This window comes from Raphanus sativus, chromosome 6 (genome assembly GCF_000801105.2).
Source record: "Raphanus sativus cultivar WK10039 chromosome 6, ASM80110v3, whole genome shotgun sequence".
NCBI classification, from domain to species: domain Eukaryota; kingdom Viridiplantae; phylum Streptophyta; class Magnoliopsida; order Brassicales; family Brassicaceae; genus Raphanus; species Raphanus sativus.
This window is the reverse complement of record NC_079516.1, coordinates 30,879,896-30,904,612: the sequence shown is the minus strand read 5'-3', so window position 1 is coordinate 30,904,612 and position 24,717 is coordinate 30,879,896. Positions and strand designations below refer to the sequence as shown.

Below are 24,717 nucleotides of genomic sequence, written 5' to 3'. Positions count from 1 at the left end.
CCCTGTAGAAGGTACTAAGCAAGCTTTCCTTGGTGAAACCATGATGAGGACATTGAGCAATGTAGCTGTTGAATCGTTCCCATGCTTCACCAAAACCTTCAAGATTCCTTTGTTGAAATCCTGAAATCTCATTCCTAAGCTTTGCAGTTCTTGAGTTAGAGAAGAACTTGGTGAGGAAGGCTTCTTTGCACTCATCCCATGTCCGGATGCTATCTCTTGAGAGACCCTTCTCCCATGTGTGAGATTTATCTCCCAAAGAGAATGGAAACAGCCTAAGCTTCAATGCATCTTCAGAAACACCATTGATCTTGATGGTGCCACACAGCCGATCAAAGTTGTCCAAGTGATCTAGAGGATCTTCCAAAGCAAGCCCATGGTACTTGTTGCTTTGGATCATGTTGATCAAGCTTGACTTGATCTCAAAGTTGTTGTTCTCCACAGCTGGTGCTCTAATGCCAGCCCTATTTCCATGGATGTTAGGCTGATCATGGGCACCAATTGCTCTATCTTGGCGCTGTGGATGTCTTGGTCCAAGGTTGGCAGCTCCTTGACCATCTTCAGCAGCTCTATCTTGAGGCAGGTTCTCCATATCAAAACCCAACCTCTGAATGTGAGCCTGTTGCCCTTCTTCCCTTCTCCTTCTCACAATATCCCTCTCAAGTGCAGAAATGTCTTCAACAATGGAAACAAGGCTTGATGAACCTCTGCTCCTCAAGTTCATACACCTGAAAAGTCAAAGAAAGAAAGAAGGCAAGAAGCAATATCACAATAGAAAATAAAAATGATTTAGTCTCAAGCAAATGACTAAATCTCAATGTCAAAATCAAACTAGGATTGGCAACGGCGCCAATTTGATAAGAGGACTTTTCAAGGGTCCAATTATGCAAATCAAAGTAGTACTTCAGATGTCAATCCATTCCTAGTTCATTTTAAAGCAAAGAGAATACAAGCATATACTTAATCTAAGTCTAATGATTGAGTGAATGGTTTTTATGCTAAGAACAATACTAAAAGGCAATAAAGATAGAAACTTTCTTTGATTATGAGAAGAAGAACTCATGGGATAAGGGATTTAGACCTTGGGTGATCAAACTTAATCTAAAGGTGTCAGCTTTCAATCAATCTATCTACCTTAGACCTAGACACAAGAGTAAACAAACTCTATCTCTAGATGAATGCTAATTCGCTTCCAAAACTCAAGCATCAAATCTCTTTGGTTGAATGTTTAGGAAGCAATCATTAATGACAAGTCTAATAGCCATCTTAACACCTTTAACAACAAATCTCTTTGGTAGAGTATGTTAAAAGCTTAGGAGAGTTGGTTCAGACATTTCATCGAACACCTTGTGGGTGGGAAATGTCTAGAACTCAACTTTAGAGAGGTCAGCTCTAAAGAAGCATTAAAAACACTCTACTAGCAAGGATTAAGAAGGATCTACACCTAAACATCCTAGATCAAGCCTAATCACCCTTAATCTCCCTAACCCATGAATCCAAAAGTGGATTACTCACTAATCACCATGATTACTCTTGAACCCATGAGGTTTCCAAGCTTAATCATGTTTAAGAAAGCAAGAAATGAAATTATAAACACTTAAGAACACAAGAACAAAAGGGAAGAACTTTCACCCAAAAGAGGTTTTGTGATTCTTAAGAGAAAAATAAGATAATCTCTCCAAAATGGAGATTACAAGTATTTATACTTAGGTCTAGGGTAAAGAGAGATACATAGGATAAAAGACTAGAGTGCCCCTTGGATAAGGCTAATTAGAACTTCAAAATAGTGTTTAAAATGACCCAAGGTCGAATTGGGTCGAACCGGCCCGGTCTGAGCAAACCGGTCCAGCAGTCGCCCGGGTTACTCTTCCCGGTCCACCGGGTTACTCTTCCCGGTCCAGTCCTTCCGGTCCAGGCCTGCACGCCCGGGTTACTCTTCCCGGTCCAGTCCTTCCGGTCCAGGCCTGCACGCCCGGGTTACTCTTCCCAGTCCAGTCCTTCCCGGTCTTCGCCCACAGCTTCTTCCACGCCCGGGTTCATCACTCCGGTCTCGACCATTCCGGTCCAGTCGTGTCCAAAGTGAGTATTTGCTTGGCTGAACATCATTCTTCATCTTCTTTGGATTTTTAAACTCTCAAACACTTCATATCACCTCATAGTATGCTCCAACACCTGATAGGGACATATGTATGCAATATGGATCCTAAAGACACTAAGTTCTAAGCTATATGATCAAAATGCACAAGATATGAAGGCTAAAAACATGTAAATATGCAAGATATCAAAACACATGTACTTTTCGACACTGGAGCTACACATAGTTTTGTGAGTCCATGTTTGGTCGGAAAGGGTTTGTTCCAAATTGGGACAGGGGATGATCCTGGCCTAGTGAGTGCGGCTGGAGGCCAATTGATGCCCTCATTAGGACGAGTGAAGGATATCCCAGTGGTGATCCAGGACAGGGTAATGCCTGTGGATCTTGTTGTGGTCCAACTCAAGAATCATGAGGTGATCTTGGGTATGGACTGGCTTAGAAAGAATCGGGCCACCTTAGACTGTCACCGGGGGAGGGTGCTGTTTGAGAGTGGGTGTGGACCCCCGATCAGGTTCCAAGGTATTCGTCCAACCTCTGGATGCTTAGTGGTATCAGCAGTCCAAGCGGAAAGGATGCTTGAGCGGGGTTATGAGGCTTATATTGCCACAATCACCACTAAGGAGGTTGTTGGGGGTGGTAACCCGGACGGGATTCCGCTGGTCAGTGAGTTTGAGGATGTGTTTAGGTCTCCACAGGGCATTCCCCCTGATAGGCCAGACCCATTCATAATAGAACTAGAACCAGGGACGGCCCCAATGTCAAAAAGTCCCTACCGCATGGCTCCTGCTGAGATGGCCGAGCTAAAGAAACAACTAGAGGAGTTGTTGGATAAGGGTTTCATACGCCCTAGTGTGTCGCCTTGGGGAGCACCAGTCCTCTTTGTGAAGAAGAAGGATGGTAGCTTTAGGCTGTGTATTGACTATCGAGGGCTGAATAGGGTTACTATCAAGAATAAGTACCCATTGCCTCGGATAGATGAGCTGTTGGATCAGCTTAAGGGAGCAAAGTGGTTCTCTAAGATTGACTTGGCTTCAGGGTATCATCAGATCCCAATTGAACCAAGTGATATAAAGAAGACTGCATTCAGAACCAGGTATGGCCACTATGAGTTTGTGATTATGCCATTTGGTCTGACCAATGCACCAGCAGCATTCATGAAGATGATGAATGGTACCTTCCAAGACTTCTTGGATGAATTTGTAATCATCTTTATAGATGACATACTTGTATACTCCAAGAGCAAGGAGGATCATGAAAGGCATCTCCGGGCTGTGCTGGGGAGATTGAGAGAGCAGCAGCTCTTTGCTAAGTTAAGCAAGTGTAGCTTCTGGCAGAAGAGCATTGGCTTCCTTGGACACATTGTGTCAAGTGAAGGTGTGTCTGTTGATCCGGAGAAGGTAGTGGCCATAAAGGCATGGCCTCAGCCTAAGAATGCCACAGAAGTCAGGAGCTTCTTAGGGCTGGCCGGCTACTACAGGAAGTTTGTGAAGGGCTTTGCTAGCTTGGCACAGCCTATGACTCAGTTGACAGGAAATGATGTTAAGTTTGTATGGTCAGAGGAGTGTGAGAGAAGTTTCTCTGCGCTTAAGGACATGCTTACTAGTGCACCAGTCCTTGTCCTGCCTGAGGAGGACCAACCATATGTGGTGTACACAGACGCCTCCATTACTAGATTAGGATGTGTACTGACCCAACATGGGAAGGTCATTGCATACGCCTCAAGGCAATTGAGGAAGCATGAGGGTAATTACCCCACACATGATCTGGAGATGGCAGCTGTGGTGTTTGCCCTGAAGATTTGGAGATCATATCTTTATGGTGCCAAGGTTCAGATACTTACAGACCACAAGAGTCTGAAGTATATCTTCACTCAGCCTGAGTTGAACTTAAGGCAAAGAAGGTGGATGGAGTTTGTGGCAGATTATGATCTGGACATAACTTACTATCCAGGGAAGGCCAACTTAGTGGCTGATGCTTTGAGCCGGAGAAGGGCCGAGTTTTCAGCTGAAAAGGAGGCTGATAAATTGGAAGGGATGGTCCGGTCACTCAACCTTAACACACTGGCTAGTGCTGATGAGCCATTGGGGTTGGAGGCAGTGGATCAGGCCGATCTCCTTACCAGGATTTGTGCAGCTCAGAAGCTGGATGAGAACCTTCAAAAGGTTGCTCTCAATGACAAGACTGAGTACCAAACCACAAGCAATGGTACCATCTTGGTTAATGGGAGGATAAGTGTTCCTAACAATAAGGAACTCAAGGAAGAGATTATGAGGCAAGCTCATAGATCTAAGTTCTCAGTACATCCTGGACTGAACAAGATGTACAGAGATTTGAAGAGGTATTACCATTGGGTGCGCATGAAGACTGATGTGGCCGAGTGGGTGGCAAAGTGTCCCATTTGCCAATTGGTCAAGGCGGAGCACCAAGTGCCCAGTGGACTACTCCAAAGCTTACCCATTCCAGAATGGAAGTGGGATCACATTACCATGATTTTGTGACTGGTTTCCCTACGACCAGAAACAAGAAGGATGCTGTTTGGGTGGTGGTCGATAGGCTAACCAAGTCGGCTCACTTCTTGGCAATCAAGAAGGGGGATGGTGTGGATGAGATTGTGCAGATTTACATCAATGAAATAGTGAGATTTCATGGTGTACCTGCAAGCATTGTGTCGGATAGAGATCCGAGGTTGACATCCTACTTTTTGCAAGCTTTCCAAAAGGCTTTAGGCACAAGAGTGCACATGAGCACAGCTTATCATCCTCAGACTGATGGTCAGTCAGAGAGGACAATCCAGACGTTGGAGGACATGCTAAGGGCCTGGGTTTTGGACTGGGGAGAAACCTGGGAGAAGCACTTGCCTTTGGTAGAGTTTGCTTACAACAATAGCTTCCATACAAGCATTGGTATGTCACCATATGAGGCCTTGTATGGGCGGCCATGCAGGACACCATTATGCTGGACCCAAGTGGGGGAGCGCAGCATGATTGGTCCTGAGATTGTGGAGGAGACCACAGAGAAGATCAAGTTTGTCAAAGAGAAGATGAAGGAGGCTCAGGGTAGACAAAAGAGCTATGCGGACAAGAGGAGGAAGCATCTTGAGTTTGAGGTTGGTGACCTAGTGTATCTCAAGATGATTACCTTCAGAGGCAGGACCAGGGTTTCTGGAAGAAGGAAACTGGATCCTAGGTACTTGGGTCCATTCAGGATCACAGAGAGATTGGGCGCAGTGGCATACAAGTTGGATTTGCCATCAGCAATGGATGCATACCACAATGTGTTCCATGTGTCCCAGCTAAGGAAATGTCTATCCGAACAGGATGTGGTGTTGCCTGAGATTCCCAAAGATCTTGGTACGAACCTAACCTTAGAGACAAGGCCGGTTCGAATCATAGATAGGGCAGAGAAGGCAACAAGGAAGAAGACAGTACCTATGATCAAGGTAGTGTGGGAGAGTAATGGCAAGGACATTATCACTTGGGAAACCGAGGCAAGGATGAAGGCTGAGTATCCTGAGTGGTATGATCAGTATGTCAGTGAAGATGCACTTGGTCTGGATTCGAGGATGAATCCCTATCAAGTGGGGGAGACTTGTCATGTCCCCGATCCTAGACAGGATCGGCCGGATGGACCATGGTGCGAGGAGATGCACCAAATTAGGTCTAATGACCTAAGACAAGGCGTATCATGGTCCGGGAAGTGGGTTAAGGGTATCAGAAGGCTGAAACTTAACTAAGGCAAGGAAGGTTCAAGCTTAAGGAAGCTGGACAAGGGTTTAGATAGCTGGCCGGAGTGTGAAACAAGCTCGAGCAGCTAGGATGAAGTGTGAGGGAGCTCACAGTAGCTCACAAGAGTTCTGGTCAGCTCCAGTAGCTGGAGTGTTAGCTCACTCAGCTGGTGACAGTAGTGGTCAGCTCATCTCAGCTTGGAGGAGTGTTATGAGTTGAGGTGGTGTGACCGGACCATGGGCGGTTATGGTCCGGTGGGATGGTGGTGCGGTCCGGTGAGGCCAAGGGTGATGGTGGTGCAGCTAGACACTTGGGCAAGTGCTAGCTGGTGATGATCGATGTGCGGAAGCAGTTGGGATGGCAGTTGAGAGGCGGTTGGACCAAAAGGATGCGTTGGTTCCTTTGGTGACCATTCGGTCAATCACTCCCACCCGTTCGCCCAAAGGCAGTTATCCACGCCTTTCTCTATAAATAGAGACCTTGGGCATCGATATTTACCATCAGACAAAAGAGGGGAAACTCTGCCAAAATTACCAGAGAATCCAAGAGAGAAAGAGACCGGCGGTTTGCTTGTTTGGCTGTGTGAGTGTGGTGGTGATTTGTTCTTGACCGGCGACCAAGGTAGAGTTGTGGGAAGAAACCGTGTGAAGATGGATACAAGAGGAACCGAGAAGACTAGTGGGAAGGATCAGAACCCATCGTCGGCCACTCCTAAGGTTAGTGATGCTAACCATTTACCATCGCCATGATTCATGGGTCCGGATGGATGGTCCGCATGGACCAAGTGATGTTGGTTGCATCCGTTCTCCCTCCTCTGTCATTCTATCTCTTTTATTATATATTCTGATGTTGTTCATGAGTTTAGACTCATGGTCAGGCCGCCAAGACATGGGTTGGTCAGTGTAATCTCTCCATAGCCTTGGTTGGTCATGTAAGGTTGGATCTCTGACTTCCGGTTGAGGTTTGGGGATTCCGACTTCATATATCTCTTAATTGGGATTTATCATGAATTATCATGATGAAATGACAATTTTATATCACTGATTTAGAGGTGGTCAGTTATGGCCATGGGGGCGGGTCTAGGGTGAGATCGGTATGATCCGGACCTGTTCTGTGGGATCTGACTTGACAATTCTCTTAGTCGTGAATTATCATGATTTACCATGATGTTTGTTTAATTTTTAGAGGCCTATCCGAGTGGGTCAAGGTTTGGGACAGAAAATAGTTCTAAGGGACCTAACCATGCATTGCTAGACTTGTTGCTAGGATATCGGTTTGATTGTGTATTTGATGGGTTTTATATGATTGCAGGATCTGGTCAGGATCGTGGGAAAGCCAAGGAGCTGTGAAGACTCAAGCCAAGGATGGATGTGTGATGTGTGTTTAGATAGTATGGAACTTATGATAGCCTATTGTGCAAACTGATTGATATTACTACATTGTATGGATCACATGGTTTATATTAATAAAATGAATGTTTATCTTAGATTCCGCATTGCATATGAATTGTATATGAACCTCAGATCACTTGAAAATGACTTAGAATTATTTGGACATAAACCGGCCAATTGCACTTAGATGTTTAGGTAAGGCCGCGGATCAGTTGGGTCTTGGGATCCAGGTTCGGGTCTTACAGAGCGGTTACAAATCCCTCAAATCACGGAGGAGATCTCGGGAACCAGTTGGTAGCGACCAAAGGGGGCCTAAGGCTATTTAAAGAAGACATCAAACAATGATCAAAGGTTCCGCATTCTTGCTATTCATAAGCAATAGCTCTCAAATTCATTACTTTCCTTGTAAACGTTATAAACATCTCTTGTAAACAATTCTTACAAAAATATCAATAAATCATTCATTCATTCTACAAAGTTCTTACGGGATTCAGCCCACGTTATCTTCCCATTTTGATCTTAACCTGACCTAAAATCAGGAGGTGAGTTTAGTCCCTCACACCGTAGTACTAGAACGATCCTACACAAAAATACCATAACAGTTTGGCGCTAGAAGGAGGGGAGTAATCCAACTACGTGACGATGACACCAGAAGACGGTAGCAATCAATCTGAGATAACCCCGAGGGAACTTGAGCTCCTCAACCGGCTCGAAACCCTTCAGAGTCAAATCACAGACCTCCACAAAGCTCAAGAGATGATGTCTGGAGATCCGGAACTTCTGCAAGAAGTTCAAACCCTAAAAGACCAGCTTGGAGAACACTCCAAGCAGCTGCAACAAAGCGCCGAGAAGCTAGACGCTATGGAGGCCGTAAACCTTGTCCTTCGACAAGAGAATCAAGCCCTCGGTGAAACCAGCCACAAACAAAAGAGGTTTCGGACTAAGATCCGACCTATGGCTTCGCTCAGCACACCCCGAGACGGAAGTGGAGCATCCCGATGATCCATCACTGCGGGTGACGAACCCGATAGCCGGGAGACTACTCAGGATGCAACCCGAATGCAAGTAGACAGCGACACCGATACGGAAGATGAGGAATACTCACTCGATGATCCCGCGATCTCGGATCCGGCACTAGCTGCCTACCTGGAAAGGGTGGGCTCCGAAAAGTTTGGCACGATCTAATCTATGGTGGAGAGGCTTCCAGGGGTAGTTCCCCTTATTCGGAGAAGCAATCCCGGGTCCTACTCCGACACGCCCTTCATAGAGGAGATCGCCTCGGTGGAGATGCCGCATAAGTTCTCCTTCCCGAGCGTAAAGATGTACGAAGGCACTGGTGATCCAGATAACCATGATGCTCAGTACAAGCAACGAATGCTGGCCATAGCGATCCCTAGAGAAGCAAGAGAAGCTACCATGTGCAAGGGATTCAGATCAACCCTGACAGGTCCTGCCCTTCAATGGTACATAAACCTTCCTATTAAGTCCATCAGGTCTTTCGCAACCCTTAGCGACAAGTTTGTGGAGCAATTCGCCATTAGCCATAATCTGGATATAAACTGGGATGACCTTTATGAGATTATCCAGCATAGGACCGAACCATTACGGGCCTATATAACGCTCTTCAACCAAGAGAAAGTGGCCATCCTTGAATGAAATGCGAATACAGCCATCTCAGCCTTTAAAAGGTGTCTACTCCCAAAAGGAGATCTTTACAAGGAGCTGGCCAAATACAAGTGTAAGACCATGGAAGATGTCTTGTCTTGCGCCTGGGCTCAAGTAAGGTGGGAGGAATATGTCGCAAGCAGGGCCAAAGCCTACCAGAAGCAAGATCAGAAGCCCTCTAAGCCAGCGAGGAATGATCGCGACGAAGGCTTCCATCCTAGGCCTACGGAGGAGACAAGTAATCCGGGCAGGGGCAGGTACCAAAATCGTCCTTCGGCCAGACCCGAAGGAATGACAGTGTCTGCATGGCCCGATATCTCTCACCTTTCGATCTGGAGTTGATAGGTATCCTACGACAAATGGGCCAACAAGTAAAATGGCCCCCAAAGATGAAGGCCTCGGATTCCAACCGGAATCCTAAACAATGGTGTGAATTCCATAATGATCACGGCCACAACACGGAGGACTGCATAACCCTGAAGATAGAGGTCAACGAGCTTCTCAAGAGAGGCCACCTGAGAGAATTCCTCTCAGACAAGGCCAGGAACCTCTTAAATAAGGAAGGCCCTGGTCTTCCTGCCGAAGCAGCCCCTGCATTGCCACCGCAACAAGACCGGGTGATCCATGTCATCTCAGGCGGATCGGAAGTGAGTGGGATCAGTAGTGCTGCCGACAAAAGAAGCACTCGCAATGCCAGGAAAGACCAAGAGGCCGAAGGTCCTAAGCGACTGCTCCTAGGAACGGATGAGATCAGTTTTACCGCAAAGGATCAGGAGAAGGCCTAGCCCCTCACCAAGACGCCCTCCACAAAGTTCAAGAGATGATGTCTGGAGATCCGGAACTTTTGCAAGAAGTTCAAACCCTAAAAGACCAGCTTGGAGAACACTCCAAGCAGCTGCAACAAAGCGCCGAGAAGCTAGACGCTATGGAGGCCGGAAACCTTGTCCTTCGACAAGAGAATCAAGCCCTCGGTGAAACCAGCCACAAACAAAAGAGGTTTTGGACTAAGATCCGACCTATGGCTTCGCTCAGCACACCCCGAGACGGAAGTGCAGCATCCCGATGATCCATCACTGCGGGTGACGAACCCGATAGCCGGGAGACTACTCAGGATGCAACCCGAATGCAAGTAGACAGCGACACCGATACGGAAGATGAGGAATACTCACCCGATGATCCCGCGATCTCGGATCCGGCACTAGCTGCCTACCTTGAAAGGGTGGTCTCCGAAAAGTTTGGCACGATCTAATCTATGGTGGAGAGGCTTCCAGGGGTAGTTCCCCTTATTCTGAGAAGCAATCCCGGGTCCTACTCCGACACGCCCTTCATAGAGGAGATCGCCTCGGTGGAGATGCCGCGCAAGTTCTCCTTCCCGAGCGTAAAGATGTACGAAGGCACTGGTGATCCAGATAACCATGATGCTCAGTACAAGCAACGAATGCTGGCCATAGCGATCCCTAGAGAAGCAAGAGAAGCTACCATGTGCAAGGGATTCAGATCAACCCTGACAGGTCCTGCCCTTCAATGGTACATAAACCTTCCTACTAAGTCCATCAGGTCTTTCGCAACCCTTAGCGACAAGTTTGTGGAGCAATTCGCCATTAGCCATAATCTGGATAGAAACTGGGATGACCTTTATGAGATTATCCAGCATAGGACCGAACCATTACGGGCCTATATAACGCTCTTCAACCAAGAGAAGGTGGCCATCCCCGAATGCAATGCGGATACAGCCATCTCAGCCTTTAAAAGGTGTCTACTCCCAAAAGGAGATCTTTACAAGGAGCTGGCCAAATACAAGTGTAAGACCATGGAAGATGTCTTGTCTTGCGCCTGGGCTCAAGTAAGGTGGGAGGAATATGTCGCAAGCAGGGCCAAAGCCTACCAGAAGCAAGATCAGAAGCCCTCTAAGCCAGCGAGGAATGATCGCGACGAAGGCTTCCATCCTAGGCCTATGAAGGAGACAAGTAATCCGGGCAGGGGCAGGTACCAAAATCGTCCTTCGGCCAGACCCGAAGGAATGACAGTGTCTGCATGGCCCGATATCTCTCACCTTTCGATCTGGAGTTGATAGGTATCCTACGACAAATGGGCCAACAAGTAAAATGGCCCCCAAAGATGAAGGCCTCGGATTCCAACCGGAATCCTAAACAATGGTGTGAATTCCATAATGATCACGGCCACAACACGAAGGACTGCATAACCCTGAAGATAGAGGTCAACGAGCTTCTCAAGAGAGGCCACCTGAGGAATTCCTCTCAGACAAGGCTAGGAACCTCTTAAATAAGGAAGGCCCTGGTCTTCCTGCCGAAGCAGCCCCTGCATTGCCACCGCAACAAGACCGGGTGATCCATGTCATCTCAGGCGGATCGGAAGGGAGTGGGATCAGTAGTGCTGCCGACAAAAGAAGCACTCGCAATGCCAGGAAAGTCCAAGAGGCCGAAGGTCCTAAGCGACTGCTCCTAGGAACGGATGAGATCAGTTTTACCGCAAAGGATCAGGAGAAGGCCTAGCCCCTCACCAAGACGCCCTTGTCATTTCACTTACCACAGCAAACTGCTTGGTCAAGCGAATACTAGTAGACAATGGGAGCTCCAGCAACATCATCTTCCATTCGGCCTATGCCGATCTAGGGCTAGAACCTAAGGCACTAACAAGGAAGGCGACCCCTCTTGTAGGCTTCTGGGGGAAGTTCTCCTCCCGATATACGCCGAAGGGATAAACCAGGCCATGAAGTTCCTAGTCGTCGACTGCCCTTCCACCTATTATGTGATATTAGGAAGGCCCCGGAACCATGATATAGGATCCGTACCCTCAACTATCCATCAGTTGATCAAGTTTCCGACCCCCTGGGGCATTAAGGTGATCAAAGGAGACCAAGAGAATTCTAGGTCCTGCTATCAAACTACCTTAAAGGGGAAGATCCATGTCTTATAGCAGTTACAAAAGAAGCTTTCGGCCCAGCATACGGAAGAGCCGGAAGTGGAGGAGATGGATGAGGTACCCTTGGTAAAAGGAAACCCAGAACGAAACCTGAAGATATGTTTTAAGCTCACAAAAGGATTAAGGCGGAGGTTAATCGACTTCTTACGATTTAACTCCGATTGCTTCGCTTGGTCTCATGAAGATATGCCCGGGATCGACCCCGATGTCATCATGCACAAACTCCAGGTGGATCCTCTACATCCTCCCGTCAGACAGAAGATGAGGAAGTTTGCCCCTGAAAGGGATGAAATCATCAACGAGGAGGTCAAGAACCTGCAATACCCGGAATGGTTAGCTAATGTAGTAGTCGTGAGGAAGAAGAATGGGAAGTGGAGAGTCTGTATTGACTTCACAGACCTTAATAAATCATGTCCTAAGGACCCATTCCCTTTACCTCATATCGATAAGCTAATTGATGCAACCATTGGCCACCAACTAATGAGCTTCATGGATGCATTCTCAAGATACAATCAGATCCTAATGCATCTGGATGATCAAGAGAAGACTTCGTTCATGACATCTAGGGGCATCTACTACTACAAGTTCATGCCTTTTGGGTTGAAGAATACCGGATCTACCTATCAAAGACTCGTCAACATGATGTTCGCCGATCAGATCGGGAAAACCATGGAGGTCTACATCGACGACATGCTGGTAAAGTCCCTAGACGCCGAAGATCATATATCACATCTTCAGCAGGCATTCACCACCCATAGGAGGTACAACATGAAGCTTAACCCTTCGAAATGCTTGTTTGGGGTTAGCTCTGGGAAGTTCCTTGGGTATATAGTCACCCATAGGGGCATTGAAGCCAACCCAGATAAGGTAAGGGCCATCAAAGTGATACCTTCCCCTCGCAACGTGAAGGAGGTCCATAGGTTAACAGGTAGGATGGCCGCCTTAAGCAGGTTCATCTCCAGGCTGTCTGATAAGTCGCACGCCTTCTTCGAGGTCTTGAAGGATCCTAAAGATTTTCGATGGACCAACAAGTGCGAGTTAGCCCTATCTGACCTTAAGGCCTACCTCACTACTCCACCTCTCCTCTCAAAACCCTTGGAGGGGGAAGTCCTATTGCTCTACCTGGCAGTGAACACGCAGTTAGCATAGTCCTTGTGAGAGAAGAGGGAAGGAAACAACATCCTATTTACTATGTAAGCAAGTCGCTACTAGATGCGGAGACTCGCTATAGTCACCTTGAAAAACTAGCCCTTGCATTGGTTATATCGGTCTGAAAGCTACACCTCTACTTCCAGGCTCACCAAATCGTTGTGGTCACCTCTTTTCCTATCATAGCAGTCGTTCACAAGCCAGAAGTGTCTGGACAACTCGCAAAATGGGCCATAGCTAATCATAAGCCAGGTCCAAGGAGATTATCAGGCTAAAGACCCGAGCATTGTCAGGTACCTATCAGTGGCTAAACGCCTGCTCGACAGGTTCCGAAACTGTAAGCTTACTAAAATCACTTAGGAGCACAATTCCCAGGCCGACGCTTTAGCTAATCTAGGGTCTGCCTAGAGACTATGAGCCATATGAGCATTCCATTGCTAGTACTCCAATGGCCCGCAACGGAGAAAGAGGCGAATCTTGAAGAAGTATCCGTTGTGGACGAAGGTGAAACCTGGATGACCCCATCATCGACTATCTCAGGAATGATACCTTGCCTGCAGATCGAGACGAAAGCAGAAAGATAAAGAGGCAAGAACCAGATATTGCCTCTCCCAAGGGAAACTATACAGAAGGTTCTTCTCTGGACCCTACTTGCAATGTCTCACCCCTAGAGAAGCTGCTAGAATAGTAGAAGAGCTCCACGAAGGAGAATGTGGTTCTCACTCAAGTGGTCGAAGCTTGGTACTCAGAGCCAAAAGGGCCAGTTACTATTGGCCAATCATGGCAAGGGACGTCCTTAAACAGGCTAAACTCTGATATCGATGCCAAAAGCATGCGCCGGTCTCTAATCTTCCACCGGAGAACCTCAAATCTCTGAGCTCCCCTTGGCCCTTTCAGAAGTGGGGCATGGATATCTTGGGGAAATTCCATATGGCACCGGGGCAGAAGGTCTTTCTCCTAGTGGTGACTGACTATTTCACAAAATGGGTAGAAGCTGAAGCACTAGCTAAGATAACGGACCTGCATATCAGGAAGTTCCTATGGACAAATGTGATCACACGCTTCAGAACCCCTCATGAAATTGTCACCGACAATGGACCCCAGTTCACAAGCTACATCTTCTGAAAGTTTTGCAAGGACTGGAATATCAAGCTCTACTATCCAGCACCACGATATCCTCAATCAAACGGGCAAGCAGAATCCACCAACAAGACAGTGGTGAAAATGCTCAAGAAGAGCGTGGAAGACGCCCATGGGCGATGAGCAGAAGAGTTACACGGAGTACTCTGGGCCTATCGGATTACCCCGAAGACGGCTACCCAAGAGACTCCTTTCTCACTTGTCTACGGTGCAGAAGCTGTGATACCCACGGAGGTACATGTCAAGACCACGGTTTCTGAATTCCTTGATACGGCTCAAATTACCATAATGAGTGCCTTACTCTCTCAAATAAGAGATTCAGCTGTAGTACTTAGGGATCGCATCACCAGGAGCTAGGAAACCAATTAAATATAATCAATTAATCAATCCTAAGTGAAGTTGGTTTTTATGATGGAAATGTAAAATGACAATCCTAAATGAGGAAGCTAGTTGCTCTAACTAACAATATGATGGTTGTTTAAATGATAATGAAGAGTGCTAGACATAGGGCTTTATTCAGGAATGGATATTATAATATCTATAAATGCCTAATAAGTTGCTTGCATGATATTAAAGAACTCAGCCGCTTAACAGTCAGTTATGTGTCACTGGTTAAATAAGTAGATCTCTGATCTCAACAGTCGTCTGTTAACCAGAAAAAGAGTCGATCGATATCCTTTAGAGATATCGAGCGATACACCTTTCGCAGCGCCGATCAATTGTCCAGTTGGGATATCGATCGACAGCTTCTAGAAATGCCTAGGCGTGAGCCGATAATGAACACTAGGACTCAAGGAGGGTTGTCGCTCTTCTCAACAGGATACAAACTAGTTCAAACAGATAATTCAAGATATAAGGATCCTAGTGATATATGCTCTAGTTAGCTACTCTAGAACAAACATAGGGTGCAATCCATTTGATGAATATCACAACTTAGCAATTATAGTTTGGGGCTAATCCCACAAACCTATTTAAACCCTAGATCTAACAAGTAGACTACTCAGACATAACTAAGCAATTCATAACACAAGATAGGTAAAGAAATTGCATTAGATAGAGAATAGAAAATAAATGGAGTTCAATCACAAATCTCTCAATGATCTCTCTAATCTCTCAAAACAAATAAAACTCTAGCTTTCTCTCACACTCTCTGATTGCTTGCTTTTGCTTCTGCCTTCAAAAGCTTGCTTGCCTTCAAAAACCCTTAAGCATGGTATTTAAACATTTCCATTAGGTTAAAAACTCGCCAGGGGAAATCTCGTAGTTTGGTGAAGTCTTGGTGAAGTAGTCGGCTAAACCATTTCGTCCTCGCTATCGATCGACAACACTTGATGTGTATCGATCGATTATAATCTTCACGTACGCGGATCTTCACAGCTACATCGATCGACAACTCTGGATGAGTATCGATCGATTCTTCACTGAATGTTGACTTCCGACTTGGTCTTAAATGGTCAACTCGGGAGTATTATCTTGTGTGCTCCAAAATGCTCCAAAAGCATCACTTTATCACGAAACACTCCTGAACCTGAAAACATACCTAACAGGCTAGAAAACATATTAGTACATAATAAAAATATCATTGTACCATGGTAGAAAATGGATGAAATCCATGGTATATCAACTCCACCAGACTTACTCATTTGCTTGTCCTCAAGCAAAAACTCAGTAGTCTCTGGAAAAGGTTTGAAAATAGTAGGGACTCAAGGATTCAAAACATTGAAGTCATAACTCTATGGGTTTGCAATTCATATCTAAACATCCTAATCACAGAAGTTCATTATTCATTATCCTAGCTTAGCAACCAAATTCATCTAGTTCACAACTTAGCAAATCTTATCTTACATTCCCTTCTACTAACCTCATTTCTTAACATAAAATAAAAGTGCAGGCTTTACCTTGGGAGTATCGATCAAAGGACACATGGATTCAACTCAAACAAGTATCTGAACACACAGGTAATCTTCTCTGATCCCTTTCTCCACTCATCTCTCTTCTCTGGATCTCTTATTACTTTCAATTTCAATAGGTTTTGATGCCACAAAGGTCATCTAGTCTATCTCATTGACATTGCAATTGTAACTCATACATTTTGACAAAGTGTAGCGAATAATGGGGTCCCAGGTAATTTACCTATCCCTCGTTTCCACAATGTGTGATCATCCTTGAGATTTAGAATAATGGGGTAATGGGGTCGCATGTAATTTACCTATCCCTCTGCCTCTCAAGAAATCATTTCAATTTTCTATAACATAAACTTAGATCTTTGAGATGCCGAAGAGAGAGAAGGAAGGGAACCAGAAACACACAGACTTTTTACCTTCCAGACTTGTAAGAGGATTCCGATCCAGTGATTACCAAGCCCAAGACAAGCAAATAAAGTCAGTATTAGTTTTGGAGGTCAGCTTTGGTTCCTTCAAACAATCTTAGTAAGTGTATATAGGTGACAGGTTGATCCACTTTAGCATCTTTAGTACTATCTGCAATCAGTAAATCTAGAATGGTGCTAAAGAGTGGTTAGATAATCAAGTATAAATCAATATCAATATCCCCATTTTAGTACTTATGCGAAAAATAATTTGAAAACATTTTTAAATAAAAACCAAAATAAAACAAATATTAGTAAACTTCCACCCAGCTTAAATTACACTGTCCCAGTATAACACAGCCGGAGTGAAGTGAAGAAATAAATCATAAGTACTTAATGTAACAAGATAGAACGACTAAACCTGACCGTGATGGCGTCGACTGATACGTATAGAGATACATCGATCGTTAGTGATGGTCGTGTGGTGTCGAGCGATGCGACTTGATTGTCTCGGTCGACGGAATCATCATTCTACTTGGATCTTAAAAATCTGCAAAAACCAATGCGAAAAATAAAAGTAAAAATGTAACAAAAAACCTAAAAATAAAATAAAACCTAATAGTGGGTTGCCTCCCACTCAGCGCTTTGTTATAGTCATTTAGCTTGACTTTGGTGGTGTGTGACTCAGTTGTGGTAGGAGAAGTTGTTTGCTGGTGGGCAAACGTCTCTTTCATCTTTGGACTCAGTAGCAGTGAAGCTTCTTGTGGCATCATCTGATCTAGTCCATCTTTGATGCATATTTGCTAAATCTGCTTTGATGACTTGTAACCTTCTATCTAAATCTTCCATGTCGAACTGATGATGGTAGAAATCATTTGTTGAATGCTTGGACAGTTCTTCATGTTGTAAGGTGTTATGCTGGTCATGAGTTAGCTGATCTCGGTCTGTCAAGGACTCGGTGTCGATCGATGCTACAACACGTGCGTCGGTCGTTTCGCTGGGAGATCTGTCGGTCGATCCAGTGGTAACTGTGTCGATCGACGACATCCTGGTAAATTCCCTAGACGCCGAAGATCATATATCACATCTTCAGCAGGCATTCACCACCCATAGGAGGTACAACATGAAGCTTAACCCTTCGAAATGCTTGTTTGGGGTTAGCTCTGGGAAGTTCCTTGGGTATATAGTCACCTATAGGGGCATTGAAGCCAACCCAGATAAGGTAAGGGCCATCCAAGTGATACCTTCCCCTCGCAACGTGAAGGAGGTCCAGAGGTTAACATGTAGGATGACCGCCTTAAGCAGGTTCATCTCCAGGCTGTCTGATAAGTCGCACGCCTTCTTCGAGGTCTTGAAGGATCCTAAAGATTTTCGATGGACCAACAAGTGCGAGTTTGCCCTATCTGACCTTAAGGCCTACCTCATTACTCCACCTCTCCTATCAAAACCCTTGGAGGGGAAAGTCCTATTGCTCTACCTGGCAGTGTCAGAACACGCAGTTAGCATGGTCCTTGTGAGAGAAGAAGGAAGGAAACAACATCCTATCTACTACGTAGGCAAGTTGCTACTAGACGCGGAGACTCGCTATAGTCACCTTGAAAAACTAGCCCTTGCATTGGTTATATCGGTCCGAAAGCTACGCCTCTACTTCCAGGCTCACCAAATCGTGGTGGTCACCTCTTTCCCTATCATAGCAGTCCTTCACAAGCCAGAAGTGTATGGACGACTCGCAAAATAGGCCATAGAACTAGGGGAATACGACGTGATCTTTCGACCAGTTACGGCCATTAAGTCACAAATCCTAGCTAACTTTGTGGCCGAATTCTCTCCTGCCATGCTCCCAGCCTTGGAACAGGAAGTGAAGCTTCGCGACAGCAAAGGGGAAAAGGCGAATGGACCCTATATGTGGACGGGTCTAGTAACGTAAGGGGTGCAGGCGTAGGCCTAGTCCTGACTTCCCCTACAGGAGAATCAGCCTCAAGGGCCGTACAATGCAACTTCAAGGCGACAAACAACGAAGCCGAGTACGAGGCTTTAATAGCAGGACTGACGTTTGCCAAACAGATGGGAGTAGAAGACATCCAGGTTTTCAGCGACTCGCAGCTAATCATAAGCCAGGTCCAAGGAGTTTATCAGGCTAAAGACATGAGCATTATCAGGTACCTATTTGTGGCTAAACGCCTGCTCGACAGGTTCCGAAACTGTAAGCTTACTAAAATCCCTTAGGAACACAATTCCCAGGCCGAATCTTTAGCTAATCTAGGGTCCGCCCTAGAGACTATGAGCCATATGAGCATTCCATTGCTAGTACTCCAATGGCCCACAACGGAGAAAGAGGCGGAGCTTGAAGAAGTATCCGTTGTGGACGAAGGTGAAACCTGGATGACCCCCATCATCGACTATCTCAGGAATGATACCCTGCCTGCAGATCGAGACGAAAGCAGAAAGATAAAGAGGCAAGGAACCAGATATTGCCTCTCCCAAGGGAAACTATACAGAAGGTCCTTCTTTGGACCCTACTTTCAATGTCTCACCCCTAGAGAAGCTGCTAGAATAGTAGAAGAGCTCCACGAAGGAGAATGTGGTTCTCACTCCAGTGGTCGAAGCTTGGTACTCAGAGCCAGAACGGCTAGTTACTATTGGCCAATCATGGGAAGGGATGCCCTTAAACAGGCTAAACTCTGCAATCATTGCCAAAAGCATGCGCCGGTCTCTAATATTCCACCGGAGAACCTCAAATCCCTGAGCTCCCTGATATACCATGGATTTTACCCGTTTTTAACCATGGTATACTAGTATTTTATTATATATTTAATCTATTTTCTAGCCTGTTAGGTATGTTTTCAGGTTCAGGAGCATTTTGTGAGAAAGTGATGTTTTTGGAGCATTTTGGAGTGCAAGAGATGATACACCCGAGTTGACCATGTAAGACCAAGTCGGAAGTCAACATTGCGATTATAATCGATCGATACTCATCCAGAGTTGTAGATCGATGTATGATAGTGCTCAAATTACCCAGTAGAGCTTACTCTCTCAAATAAGAGGTACATCTGTAGTACTTAGGGATCGAATCACGAGGAGTTAGGGACCCAATTAAATAAAATATACTAATCAATCCTAGGCAATGTTGGTTTATATGATGGAAATAAAAGTAACAATTCCTAAAATGAGCAAGGTAGTTGCTCTAACTAACAATTTGATGTGTTGTTTAAATGTAATAAAGAGTGCTAGACATAGGGTTTCTATTCAGGAATGGAGATTATAATATCTATAAATGCTTTAACAAGTTGCTTGCATGATACTATAGATCTCAGCCGCTTAACTCAAGTGATGTATCACTGGTTAAATAATCTAGATCTCTGGCCTCAACTGTCGTAACGTTGGCGCAGAAAAAGAGTCGATCGATATCCTTTTGAGATATCGAGCGATACACCTTTCGCAGCGCCGATCGATTCACCTGTCGGAATATCGATCGACGGCTTCTAGATCTGCCTAGGGCGAGCCGAATATGAACACAAGGTCTCAAGGAGGAATATGAACACAAGGTCTTAACATAAAATAAAAGTGCAGGCTTTACCTTGGGAGTATCGATCAAAAGATACATGGATTCAACTCAAACAAGTATCTGAACACACATGTAGTGTTCTCTGGTCCCTTTCTCCCCTCATCTCTCTTCTCTGAATCTCTTATTAGTTTCAATTTCAACAGGTTTCGATGCCACATAGGTTATCTAGTCCATCTCATTGACATTTGCATTGTAACTCATACATTTTTGGCAAAGTGTAGCGAATAATGGGGTTTGGTACTCAACCTATCCCTCGTTTCCACAATGTGTGATCATCCCTGAGATTTAGAATACTAGGGTCGCAGAAGACACTCCTACCCCTCTGCCACTCAAGAAATCATTTCAATCTTGTATAACATAAACTTAGATCTTGAGACGCTGAAGAGAGAGAAGGAAGGAACCAGAAACACACCGACTTTTTACCTTCCAGACTTGTAAGAGGATTCCGATCCAGTGATTTCCAAGCCCCAAGACAAGAAAATAAGTCAGTATTAGTGTTGGAGGTCAGCTTTGGTTCCTTCAAACAATCTTAGCTAGTGAATATAGATGGCAGGTTGATCCACTTTAGAATCTTTAGTACTATCTGCAATCAGTAATCTAGAATGGTGCTAAAGAGTGGTCAGACAATCAAATATAAATCTATATCAATGTTCCTATTTAATACTTATGCGAAAAATAATTTTGAAAAACAATTTGAATAAAAACCATAATAAAAACACATATTAGTAAACTCCCCCCAGACTTAAATTACACTGTATCAGTGTAACACAGCCGGTGGTGAGGTAAATAAAATAAAACATAATTAATAAATATAACAAGTTAGAATGAATAAACCTGATCGACAAGATGTCGATTGATTCGTAGTGGTATACGTCGATCGTTAGTAATGGTCGTGTGGTGTCGAGCGATATGGATGGTGAATGTCGGTCGATGGAATTATAATTCTACTTGGATCTAATAAAAACTGCAAAATAAATCTGAAAAAAATAAAAGCAAAAATGAAAAATGAAATAAAATAAAGAAAAATAAAAGAAAACCTAATAGTGGGTTGCCTCCCACTCAGCGCTTAGTTATAGTCATTTAGCTTGACTGTGGTATGTGAGTGACTCATGGGGTGCAGTGGGGGTTGTTGTTTGCTGGTGGGCAAACATTTCCCTCATTTTTGGACTCAGCAGCAGTGAAGCTTCTTGTGGCATCACCTGATCTTGTCCATCTAGGAGATATCTTTGCTAAATCGGCTTTGATGACTTGCAACCTTCTGACCAAATCCTCTGTGTCTAACTGATGCTGATAGAAATCAAATCTAGAATGCTCAGGTAGTTCTGCATGTTGGTCTTTGTCGTGCTGGTCTTGAATCTGTTGATCCTGATCTGCCAAAGATGCGGTATCGATCGATGCTACAACTTGTACGTCGGTCGTTTCGCTGGGATCGCTGTCGATCGACTCTGTATCAACTGTGTCGATCGATTCTAAACGTTGGCCTTGGTACTCAAGATTTCCCTGCATACTGCGTATCTCATTCTTCAAGAGACCAGTAGCTCTGCAAAGGTTGGTCACTCTTTCGTTGAGAGTGTCTTCAATGTCATCACTTCTTTCGATGAGTCTTTCTTCCATAGAATTCCTAGCTTCGTAAAGCTGATCTTTGATATCATCAACTTCTGCCGCAGTGCATGCTCTCTTCGCTGGTGGTGGCTCGCTGTCGATCGATATTGGTCTAGGCCTGTCGATCGATGCTTCGTTTATGTCACGAAGATCAATATAATCTTGAACTATGCTCATGTCTCTTTCTAGCTTGTCCAGCTGCCGTGACATTGTGTGCTGGCATCGCAGGATAGGTGAACTGAAAATTTCATGCTTCCTTACGTACGCTTTCATCCTATCTTCCAGTTCTGCGAACCTTTTGTCGATCGACGGTGAAGAATGTGTGTCGATCGATGGATAAGTAGCATTCTTAGCTTGGTCATTCTGGCGAATTGTATCCAACTCTTTCTGTAGAAGATCGATTCTCTTGCTTAACCATTCGACATTGTTGTTGAGAGGGCTGTAGACGTCTCCAATCCGTGTATTGATGTAAGCAACCTCCCATTCATCTTTCTTAGGTGATGAACATTCTGGTCGGTCCATGGATGTAGTCTTGCGATGTCGATCGATGGTACAGGTAGTCTGTCGGTCGATACTGGTGGCGTAGCCTCTTTCTCAAGCATGGTCAATATGTTTCCAAGCTCCACTCTTATCTCAGCCATATCATTCTGGAAGCCCTTGTAACTGACATCCAAAGGCTGGATAGTGTCTTCCACCAATGTGTTCATGTTTGCCTCAAGGTGTGCCTGAGCTCTCCATACATCAGTCACCATATCATCTATCTCCTCTCTACTGTAGGGTACTGGTGGTGGTGTGTATGCATGGTAAGGGCGTGTGTGTATTGGAAGGCGTAAGCAACCTCTGTGAAAAAGGGATGCTCTATCCAGAATTCTCTTTACTTGCTCCTTGGTAACATGGATGATCTCACCATCTACTCCTCTAGCATAGCCAAACTCATCTCTGTAGACACCATATTCATCCTTAGCTTTCCATTTGAATCTCCTGGATCCATCAGTATTGAAGGCACGTCGTCAAACTCCAATCGTCTGTCGGGCGATCTGACTCTTGGTCTGTCGATCGATCCGGGATATCCGCCGTCGATCGATGGTGTTGAAACGATGTCGATCGATGGTGAATTCCTAGGTTGACCGAAGTGTCGAGGAACTGTATCCTCCCTTGTGTTGGTGTTGTGGTTGTCCTGGACGTGATTTAGGATGTCTGGATGGCTATGTTGCTGTGTGAACAGGTTTTCTGGTCCATTAGCAACTTGGAGGATGTTTGCTATGTCCTCTCTGGTTATGTTCAGAACTCTTCCATCCATTGCTCTTGCATAGCCATCTGTGTCCCTGAAAATTCCAAATTCATCAGGTGTTAGTGAAACGTTCCTGATATCGTAAGGTTCATGAGATCGAGGTTGAGCTCTGTTGAAGGTGTCGATCGATGGGGATGTGGTGGTGGCGATCGATGGTGCACGTCTAGCTGCACGGTTGGATCGATTGTACATGTTGTTGCAGTCCTCCATTGATAGGTTTCTGAATGCTGGAAGCTGCTGGGTAGAAGGTGAAAAGTTTTGAATTTTCGTGGCTTGAGTTGTTAACCTTTTATACCCATGTGTTGCCCTAATCGGTGAAATTCCGATTTTGTCTTTCAAGTCGTCCGGGTTAATATTGATCGATGTGATACTAGCGATGTCGATCGATGGACGATGTCGTTTTGCTGGATGAAGTAGATAATCGATCGATGTTGGGCGTTTGATGTCGATCGATTTTGGGAATCGAATTGCAAATCTGTCATTCTCCAAGTAATTTTCCCACGCTCTCTCTTCCCAATAGTGTGCATCATGTTCTTCACTGTGGTCTCCATTGTGGGAAGAGGTGGCTATGTCTACTGCAAAACTCTCATGAAATCCGCTATCTGCCCAACTCCTTACTGAGTAATCATCTTCCTTTCGGCTGGGTGGGATGGCGAAATTTGGGTAGCAATGATCTGGTAGATCTAGTTCATCATCTGGTGGGTCTATGTCGATCGATGATCTATATTTTTTGTCGATCTCCTCTGACTTGCAAGTGTCGATCGATGATGTTAAAGTACTGTCGATCGATCCCGAATAATATGTCTCGTACTCGACTTCACAATGACAAACTGCGATGATACCAGTATCATCTTCCTTTACCACTGATTTGGCTGGTGGTTTGCCAAGCTTGACAGGGTCGTAGTGGATCTCTGGATCTATCATAGTCAAGCACATCCTGTTGGTGTTCATGTCACATATGGCTCCTACTGTAGCCATAAATGCTCTTCCAAGTAAGAGGGAAGAGTTCCAATTAAGCTTGATGTCTAGGACATGAAAATCCACAGGGACGATAGCATTACCAATATGTACCTCCAGGTCTCTGATGAAGCCTCCAGAGTTTATCTGAGAGTAATCCACGAAAGTAAATATCTCTGGTGAAGGCTCTACTTGCAGGCCCAGATGGTCTGCCATGACCTTTGGTAAGATGCTGACTGATGAACCAGTGTCACATAGTGCATGAGGAAATTCAATCCCTTGTACACACATGGTATTGCAAACTTCCCAGGATCACTCTTCTTCGGCAAAGTAATCCTTTTCCTCATATCTTCTCTGACATTGTCAAACCTTCTCCTAATGTCAGTTTCAGTCTCCCTTGTTTCTCTGAAGAACATCACAATCTGCTTGTGAAATAAACCTCCTCAAAAGGTTTCTCTGGTGGGATTCCGATAACTCTCTTAGTGAAACCATCAATCTCCTTTGCATTAGCTTCCCTCTTAAGGTTCTTAGGAATCTTCTCCTTCCTACTCCTTAACCTTCTTCCTTCAGTTCCCTCTGATGTAGGTGTAGTGTCTGAAGGGTTACCAGTGCTTTCGGTAGGGTTAGCTTGTGGTTTCGGTGTGGGTCTGAGTGCATTGATTCGGTTGCTTACTATCGATGGTAGTTGCACTCGGTATGTGAGAGGTGCGTGTCGATCGATAGGTGGAGAAAAGGGTCGATTGATACGGTTCTCGTCTTTGTGTCGATCGATGAGTGGCTCGTCTCGTCGGTCAATATCTTCGTAGGTGTGGGTGGGTGGGTATGGATGAGAAGCCGTGAATTCAGCATGTGTCAATATCCTAACCGCATTGCAATCTGCAATCGTATC

At 45.1% G+C, this 24,717-nt stretch overlaps 1 non-coding gene across 1 annotated transcript; it reads left to right on the top strand.

Annotated features, from left to right (window-relative positions):
- The first annotated feature begins 35 nt into the window (after positions 1-35).
- Positions 36-142, top strand: LOC130497172 (small nucleolar RNA R71). The gene has a single exon (XR_008936183.1). It is a non-coding gene; the product is annotated as a small nucleolar RNA R71 (small nucleolar RNA).
- Positions 143-24,717: the final 24,575 nt, after the last annotated feature.